The sequence below is a fragment of the Xyrauchen texanus genome, chromosome 15, assembly GCF_025860055.1.
Source record: "Xyrauchen texanus isolate HMW12.3.18 chromosome 15, RBS_HiC_50CHRs, whole genome shotgun sequence".
NCBI classification, from domain to species: domain Eukaryota; kingdom Metazoa; phylum Chordata; class Actinopteri; order Cypriniformes; family Catostomidae; genus Xyrauchen; species Xyrauchen texanus.
The window spans coordinates 1,286,786-1,296,652 of record NC_068290.1 but is presented as its reverse complement, the minus strand read 5'-3'; the positions used below and the strand labels follow the sequence as shown (position 1 = coordinate 1,296,652).

Sequence of the window (9,867 nt, the reverse complement as noted above, 5' to 3'; positions counted from 1 at the left end):
TAACCGTCCTGTTATTAGACACAAATTAATCATGACTGATTGTGAATAGTGAATTTCTACAATGGCATCTGTAACTGAAAACTACTGATTTTGAATGATGCTGCATCCACACCACTAGGTGTCATTGTCAGTCCAAGATGACATAAAGAGTTACTGAGTGAACCTTTAATTTACCTTTTATATACTAAAATACTAAACATATTTACAAAGGAGAATAAGTCATAACTTCGGCCTTAATTCATGAGTGTCCACGCTTTATGACAATTTACCATTGCTGAGTATCCAGAGTTTAACTGTGGTGTTAGTACGATCATGTTAATCACAGGTTTAAAAATTTAATTAAATTAAAAATAAAAATCACCATGGTTAGATGTAATTATTATATGTAGTTAATTTGTAAAAAATTAAACAAAAAAAAAATACGTAAATAAAATTATAATAATCATCATCTATGGAATTTGTAATAAAAAACAAGATCCTAAACACATTTAGAAATCATAAAAACAACCTCCATAAAAGTGATTTTATTGAACTAATATTGAAAAAATATTTCATATTTTTGTAGGCTAATAATATTAACATTTAATATACCGTATTTCTGGTCAAATACCATAGTTACTACTACGGTTAATGTTGCTATAGAAACGGTCGGGTATATTTCTATAAGGGTGCTGATTTGTGGAATGAAACGCCTGTAATTACTGTTGTGAGTGGATCAGTGTTTTCCTGTTTATCTCGTCACTGTAGTTTAATATGACGAGCTGTTTAATGTTGTTTATAGCTTCAGCACAGAGTCTTTAAGTGTCTCGTGAAACCTAGATGGGTTTATAACAGAGAATTCTGATGGGTCGCACGTGACTCGCACTGTGTTATACTCGGGACAGCACGCATGCGCAGAGCAGGTTCATCATATTAGTGAGACCGGTCCTTTTTTACTCTGCTCTGCCCGGCAAATGCGCTGCGCAGCTTCGGCGCCATTTTATCACACTCTTGTAGTATTTGCGGACATCGAACATCCATCCAACTGTCCAAACTAAATTATACATAGGCCTACATGCAGACACTCAAACTAGTTATTTAAACCTTTCTTTAAATCCGGATCACGTGACCTCAAAACTACGTCCATGAATCTATGCACTGATGATCATCGTCCCATGTGTGTCAAACATGTTGAGTGATCCAAACATCATCTGCAACCTGAAACTGAACTTTTGATCAGATTTTAGGAGTGAACACACTTAACTGCATAGAGAGATATAGGATGCTCCCTTGCTCCCTATTTAGTGCATGACTTAACCTCCAGTGTGCTGTCTGTCTGCACTGGTCTCAGAACAGTTTGAAATGCACCTTATTTTCATCATAACTCCATATAAGCACTTTCAATAGCTTGGTATTCATTAAAATTTCACAACTTAGTCCCGCCGTCCACATATGAGGATATACATTATTAGGAAAATTATTTGGTCTAACATTTACATTTTTTGCATGCTTATTAGGTGCTAGCTACAAATAAAAAAGGGAAACGGATATATAGCATAGAGATTATCATTAAACACTTTAAGCCTTTATTTAGGAATTCTGTACCCCACTGAATCTACATTTATGTGTTTAAACTAAAACATTTGGTCACTTTTATATATTCCATAAACCATTAAAGGAATTGTACATCAAGCTCCAAAGACGACGACGACAACAACAACAAAAACAACAACAACAACAACAACAAAAATACACTATAAAAGAAGTCAATATGGCACGTGCACCATATCCCAAGTCTTCCGAAGCCACTTGATAGCTTTGTGTAAGCAGGCCTGGACTGGTAATCTGGCATACCGGACATTTTCCCAGTGGGCCGACGCACTTTGGGGCCGATCAGGTGCGGACTGGCCATCGGGAGAACCGTGCGGGCCGGTGGGTCGGCCGTGAAACCTACCGAATGGGCTGCGCTAAACTAAAATGAGCTGCAGCGTTATGCACAACGGACCACAAAACGGCGCCGCGATATGCAGAAAAGGACACCGACCCCTCCCCCTCATTCCCCCCCCCACTTTGGTCCAGTAGCCATGTAAAATCCCGGGCCAATTTCTCTTCCCAGTCCCTGTGTGTAGGGAACCGGCGCGATCCTCAAACGGGCGGTTGGGTTATGCTGCCTAAAAAAAGCTACGCCTTGATTAAGAAGCTCCGCTGGAGGGAACGACCATCAGGAATTAGCATTTGGGTCTGTTCCTCACACTTTTCTCTTTTTGTGATCGATAGGATAAATAAGAGCATTCTGGTTTGGAACGACATGAGCGTGAGGACACAATTACAGAATGTTCGGTTTTGTGCGTACTGTCCCTTTAAGTGGCATATCACAGCTTCATCAGACAACCCGTCTAGCTGTCTTTTAATATCACAAGTGTCCCAGCCGTGAGCGAGCAGAACCCGACGTGGGTTTTGTCTCAATAGAGACACTAAAGGGCACAATACTAATGTAAGGTCTGTTTCAATAACACAAATGACTGTTAATGCTCAGCCCTGAATAGTGAAATACTTCACGAGCTATCCAAGTAAACACGAGTCCACTATATTGTACCGAACAATAGTTTCACAGCATTTACAGCTTTATAATAATGAATAACAGCATTTATAAATGATGAATAAATGCTGTAAATCATAGTTCATAAAAATGAAACAATTAGACTCGTGCAATGTTTTGTACAAACCTGAACTTTATTCTTCAAATACGTTATAAACTATTGTCTATAAATATAAAGTTATTTGGAGTATTACAAGCAGAAATATGAGACAGCAACAATCATAACAGAAGTCACCAGTGTAGAAAATTGAGCATTGTAATATAAGCAATATATATCAATGCTAATGTGATTAAATACATTTCAGATTCATGCATAAAGCATTTCATAAGAACACGGGATTTCTGAAATCACCCCGTGCACGCGGCTTTCAACAGATTGATCTGGAGACACCAAACATTGATTTGCATGAGAGATATTTGCCATAAACAATCAAGACGTTTCTGATGTTCTCTAAAGGACCCGTTCGGTACAAACAGGGCAATGTTTAAAATACACAGTCGACTAGATCATCCCATATGAGAGTCAAAACCCCTCGGGATGTTGGAGAATCGTTGGGGCTTTTGGCGGGGTTTGGCACAAGGAACACTATGTATCAGTTATTGATACCGTTAATTGGTCGGAAGTCAGTGGCGATGACATCATAATGAGCATGTTTACAATGCACAACAATATGTGCAACACCAAGTATTGTTATTACCAATAGGTTGATAATGAGCAAATATGTGCCTATTATAAAAGAAAGCAAACAAGCGTTTAAAGATATTTGAAATGTTTATTCTAGACGCACGCGCAGGTGTTTATCGGGTAAACCTATTTAAGGCGTCACCTCGCAAATGTAAACACGCTAACTGATTGGTTGTTACCAGCTGATCTATGTTAGGCTACATTATTGGAGAAATGCATTGCAGTTCTGTTTTAGCTGTATGTTATAGGACTGTCTGTGCTAAAGAGCCATGTTTGAAACGAAAGGGAACGTCTTGCGACCCTTCAGAAACATCCTTAAAGTTCAATACAGACTGATGAAATGAACTCGAGATTGATCATAAATTGCACTTGGTACTGTTAGACACAAGTGCAGCTCGACCCTCATGCTGGTCCGTTACAAAATAAAAAAAGGCACTTAAGTGTACTCCCGCCAGCGACGTCCACCGCGGGTACTTCCGGTTTTGTTCTAGCTCCCTTTTCCAAATTAAAGTCTCGCCCTCCATAACATTACTCATCTCTGTCATAAAGCTTTCGTGTGAAGCTTTAAAGGAATATTCCGGGTTCAACACAAGTTACGCTCAATCTACAGTGTGAGGCACAGCCTAAAATAATGACTCTGGCTCGTCCCTCCTTTTCTTTAAAGCAAGAACGGTGAGACACTTCCAATGCAAGTCAATGGGGTTTAATCAGTCAACATTAAAATACTCCCTGTGTATAGACACAAGACAAACAATGTGTGTGTTAACATCATATATACTGTCATAAAATCACTTATTAATCGCATCTGTGTGCAGTTATAACTGATTTTACAACTTCGTTGCCATGACGACGTAACGCTGTAAACCCTAAAATGGCAATTTTATATCTTAACCCTTATAGGCATATATATAGAATAACATTTTTAATTTACTGACAAATATGAACCGTTTCATTCTCATCATTTGCACATTTATAATCACAACACTCACACAGAAGATGAGACAGTCGTGTGTGTTTTATATCGTTGGAAAGATCTCCATTAGTAAAACACAATGAGTAAATGTGTTTCACTCGGAGGTCAAACTGAGATTTAGTTTAATTCCCACAGACACATAAATATAATAAACAGGAGTGTCTTTCTGTCACGTTTTTCCTTATTACTTCCTGAAACACACATATAACATGACAATGACATCTCGTAACTTGCAGCAGAATATCCCGATTCAAACGAGCCCAAACACGATAAAATATGATGAACAGATCATGAAATATTCATCAAAGAGTGTGTGTGTGTGTGTGTGTGTGTATGAACAGATGATACACAAGAGAGTGCTCAACACACATTGTGTGTGAGTGTGTGTGTGTGTGTGTGTTTGTCTGTGTGTGTATATGTGTGTGTTTGTGTAAGTGTATGTGAGTGTGTGTATGTGTAAGAGTGTATGTGTTGTGTGTATGTATGTGTATGAGTGTGTGTATATGTGTGTGTTTGTGTAAGTGTATGTGAGTGTGTGTATGTGTAAGAGTGTATGTGTTGTGTGTATGTATGTGTATGAGTGTGTGTATATGTGTGTGTGTATGTGTGTGTTTGTGTAAGTGTATGTGAGTGTGTGTATGTGTGTGTGTAAGAGTGTATGTGTTGTGTGTATGTATGTGTATGAGTGTGTGTATATGCGTGTGTGTATGTGTGTGTTTGTGTAAGTGTATGTGAGTGTGTGTATATGTGTGTGTGTATGTGTGTGTTTGTGTAAGTGTATGTGAGTGTGTGTATGTGTAAGAGTGTATGTGTTGTGTGTATGTATGTGTATGAGTGTGTGTATATGTGTGTGTGTGTGTGTGTTTGTGTAAGTGTATGTGAGTGTGTGTATGTGTAAGAGTGTATGTGTTGTGTGTATGTATGTGTATGAGTGTGTGTATATGTGTGTGTGTATGTGTGTGTTTGTGTAAGTGTATGTGAGTGTGTATATGTGTGTGTGTGTGTGTGTGTGTGTGTGAGTGTGTATGAACAGATGATACACAAGAGAGTGCTCAACACACATTGTGTGTAAGTGTGTGTGTTTGTCTGTGTGTCTGTATGTGTATATGTGTGTGTTTGTGTAAGTGTATGTGAGTGTGTATATGTGTGTGTGTGTGTGTGTGTGTGAGTGTGTATGAACAGATGATACACAAGAGAGTGCTCAACACACATTGAGTGTAAGTGTGTGTGTTTGTCTGTGTGTCTGTATGTGTATATGTGTGTGTTTGTGTAAGTGTATGTGAGTGTGTGTATGTGTGTGTGTAAGAGTGTATGTGTTGTGTGTATGTATGTGTATGAGTGTGTGTATATGTGTGTGTATGTGTGTGTATGTATGTGTGTGTGTATGAGTGTGTGTATATGTATGTATGTGTTTGTGTAAGTGTATGTGAGTGTGTGTGATTGTGTGCATGTATGTAAGAGTGTATGTGTGTATATGTATGTGTGTATGTATGTGAGTGTGTATGTGTACAAATGTGTGTATATGTGTGTGTATGTCTGTGTGTGTGTAAGAGTGTATGTGTGAGTGTGTATGTGTGTATGAGTGTGTGTTTGAGTGTGTATGTGTGTGTCTGTATATGTGTGTATGAGTGTGTATGTGTGTGTCTGTATATGTGTGTGTATGAGTGTGTGTTGTGTGTGTGTGTATGTGTGAGTTTGTATGAGTGTGTGTTTGAGTATGTATGTGTGTTTGAGTATGAGTGTGTGTTTGAGTGTGTATGTATGAGTGTGTGTGTGTGTGTTTGTATGTATGTGTGTGTGAGTGTGTATGTGTGTGTATGAGTGTGTGTTTGAGTGTGTATGTATGTGTGAGTGTGTGTGTGTATGTATGTGTGTGTATGAGTGTGTGTGTGTGTGTATGAGTGTGTGTGTGTGTGTGTGTTTGTATGTATGAGTGTGTGTGTGTGTATGTTTGTGTGAGTGAGTGTATGTGTGTGTTTGTGTGAGTCTTTGTGTGTGCAAACACCCATCCACACATATGTGCTCATCTAAATCCATTCATTTCTAATGACCGGTCATTTTTGACCGAGAACACAACAAGTGTAACAAAGTGAAATGAGTCCAATAAAATGTAAATAAAATGATGCACTTTTTGTGTGTGTGTGTTTTCAAATGGCACATGTGAACAAAGTCACAGTGACCAGAACACAACAGGAGAATTAATGTAAGTGCTTTTATAAATAACAAGCTTCACATTTCTGCCTTTAAACCCCATTGACTTCCATTGTGAGCGTCTCGATGTTTGCTATAAGGACGAACGAGTTTAAATTATTTTGGTGGTAATCAACATTATGCCACAAATGCTGCCAACTGATCTTAACTTGAACCGAGAATATTCCTCATTATTTCCATGTTATTCACTGTAAGTGCGTGTGCACAAATCACACATTATTTGCATGTAAAAATGGGAAATACAGACGGTGATAAAAATGATACCAGTTTACATACAAACCCAATAGAAAAGGATCCCATCCGAATAGTCCAAGATAAATCTCCATATGCCGTTTGAAAGGCATAAACAATCTCCCAAATAACACGCCCCGCCCCCCGAAAAAAGCAATTAAGTGATTAAGATCCAAGTGAGATTTAAATACAAAATGTCACAATGTTTATTTACAACATGAGTTTGTTCACACGGTTGTCTCGCCCTGTTTACTGCTCGCCAGTCTCGTGTAGAACCTCCTCCAGGAATTAAGCGTTTTCCCGGACCATATCCAGAACCCGGACGTGATGCCCACGATTAGGGTCATCAGATACTTGATCATGAACACCGTGAAGTCCGGGCTCATGTGCGGGTTGTGTGCGGGACAGGGCACGGCGTACGTCTTGCACGACTGACTGGCCCAAGTCTGTTCCCATTGGTCCCGGAAGGCCTGTTCGTAGAAATAACATGCGATCACGATGGTGGCTGGCACCGTGTACAGGACACTAAAGATGCCAATGCGCACCATCAGCTTCTCCAGCTTCTCGGTTTTGGTGCCATCGTGTTTCATGATGGTTCTGATGCGGAACAGCGACACGAACCCCGCCAGGAGGAACGAGGTGCCGATGAACAGGTACACGAATAACGGTGCCAGGACGAAGCCTCGGAGCGCGTCCACGCTGTTGATGCCCACGAAGCACACCCGCTCAGAACATCTCCATCCACTTGACCCACGGCCAGGATGGTGATGGTCTTGATGGCTGGCACTGCCCACGCCGCCAGGTGGAAATACTGCGAGTTGGCTTCGATGGCTTCGTGGCCCCATTTCATGCCAGCGGCGAGGAACCACGTAAGCGCCAAGATGACCCACCAAATGGAGCTGGCCATGCTGAAAAAGTACAGCATCATGAACAGAATGGTGCAACCCTCCTTTTTAGTGCCCTGCACCACGGTCCTAAACTCGTTGTCGAACTTCTCGTTGCAAACCACTTTGTCTTCCAGGAGAAATCCTGCGATGTACGCGATGGACACCATGGTGTAACACCCGGACAGGAATATAATGGGTCTCTCCGGGTAACTGAAGCGCTTCATGTCCACCAAATAGGTCAGAACCGTGAACAGAGTGGATGCGCAACACAAAACGGACCAAATCCCGATCCAAATCCGCGCAAACTTCTGCTCGTCCTCGCCGAAGTACATCATCCCGTGGAGTTTCTTGGGTTCGCACGGCGCGCCGCAGTTCTCCTCGCCCAGAAAGCGGTAGTTGAGGTAGGGTGGCATCTTTAGCGATGTCGGGCATATAAAATGCCCCCTTTTGGCGTGGTCGGGTGTCGGTGGGGTGCCGTCGGGGGTCGGGTTGATGGGCGCGCTCCTCTCCGATGTGTTCTGACCCACGCAAAGCTCTCCGCCGTGCACCGGGAACGACTCGCACGCGAGACTGTCGGGCCACTGGAACCCGAATTTGTTCATGAGCGCCTCGCAGCCCTGACGCGCCCGTTCGCACAGCGAGCGACACGGCGGCAGCGCCTGCTCCAGAACCGTGCACACCGGCGCGTACATGGAGCAAAGGAAGAACTTGAGGTCCGGAGAGCACTGGACTTTGACGAGCGGGTAAAACTGGTGCACCTCCAGCCCCGCGTCCTCCTGGTTCGTGTGCCCGAGCAGGTTGGGCATGATGGTCTCGTTGTAGGCGATATCCGTGCAGAGCGGGATGGAAATGGGCTGACAGAAGCCGTGCTCCGGTACCGACATGCCACGGTCCCCGTACTGTCCGTCTATCCTCAATATTCCCAACGAGGCGAGCAGGAGAAGCGCGGAGGCAGCGCGCACGGCCATCTTCTGCGGTTTCTCCTCGCTGCCAGCTGGCGCGCCAGCGCACTGTCCTCCCCAGACGCTCTTTGTTAGTCTATGAAATTGGGTTCTACTCCGGCCAAAACTTTTAGGAAAGTACGATGGGAACTTTATTGGTGCTCCACATATCACGAGCGCATGAAACGAACTAAAGAACACAATAGAAATGTCTATTGCGCATGCAGAGTCGCCGTCAGTGCAGTGTCCGTGTCCTGTGTGCGTAACTGTGAGCTGTTCAAACCTGTTTCCAGGCGCCCCGCTGTCTGCTGCTCATCAGCGAAACAAGGGCGGGGCTTCTTACTCACGGATGGCGCGTGTTAGGGAGCGTCCTCAAAGTTTTGCCTGTTGTTTGTTTTACGTTATTTTAGCCTATATATTAAGGACATTACATGTTGTTCATAAGTAATGACGAAAAACAGTTCACCATGGTTTTACTAAAGTAATATTGTAGTAGTAACCATGGTTACTTGTGTGGTAGCTATGGTTTAATTAAATGGTTAAACTATAGTTGCTGTAGTGAACCAATGGTTCATTTTTGTAAGGGTAAACAAAACAGACCTCTAATAATTCTCTCTTTAGGCTCACAAATGAAAACAAAAAATAAAATTATGACTAAAATATATTTTAAATGACCCTTTTATCACAAGAAATCACCCTCCCAATTTTTTTTAAATAAATAAAATATATATATAATAAAAACATATATGACTAAAAATATATATTTTAAATGACCCATTTATCCCAAGAAATCGCCCTCCAAAAAAAAAATTAAAAATAAAATGTATATATATATAATAATAATAAAAATATATATGACTAAAATATATACATTTTATTTTTGGAGGGTGATTTCTTGGGATAAAATGGGTCATTTAAAATAAAATTTTTAGTCATATATATTTTTTTATTATATGTGTGTATATATATATATATATATATATATATATATATATATATATATATATATATATATATATATATATATATATATAATAAAAATATGTATGACTAAATAATTTATATATATATATTAATTATTTTTGTAATTTTAATTTTATTTAAAAAAATATTGGAGGGCGATTTCTTGTGATAAAAAGGGTCATTTAAAATATATTTTAGTCATAATTTTATTTTTTGTTTTCATTTGTGAGCCTAAAGAGAGAATTATTAGAGGTCTGTTTTGTTTACCCTTACAAAAATGAACCATTGGTTCACTACAGCAACTATAGTTTAACCATTTAATTAAACCATAGCTACCACACAAGTAACCATGGTTACTACTACAATATTACTTTAGTAAAACCATGGTGAACTGTTTT

The 9,867-nt window shown here is 40.5% G+C and overlaps 1 pseudogene; it reads right to left on the bottom strand.

Annotated features, from left to right (window-relative positions):
* Positions 1-6,641: 6,641 nt before the first annotated feature.
* LOC127655741 (frizzled-1-like) lies at positions 6,642-8,933 on the bottom strand (annotated as a pseudogene).
* Between the last annotated feature and the right edge of the window lie 934 nt (positions 8,934-9,867).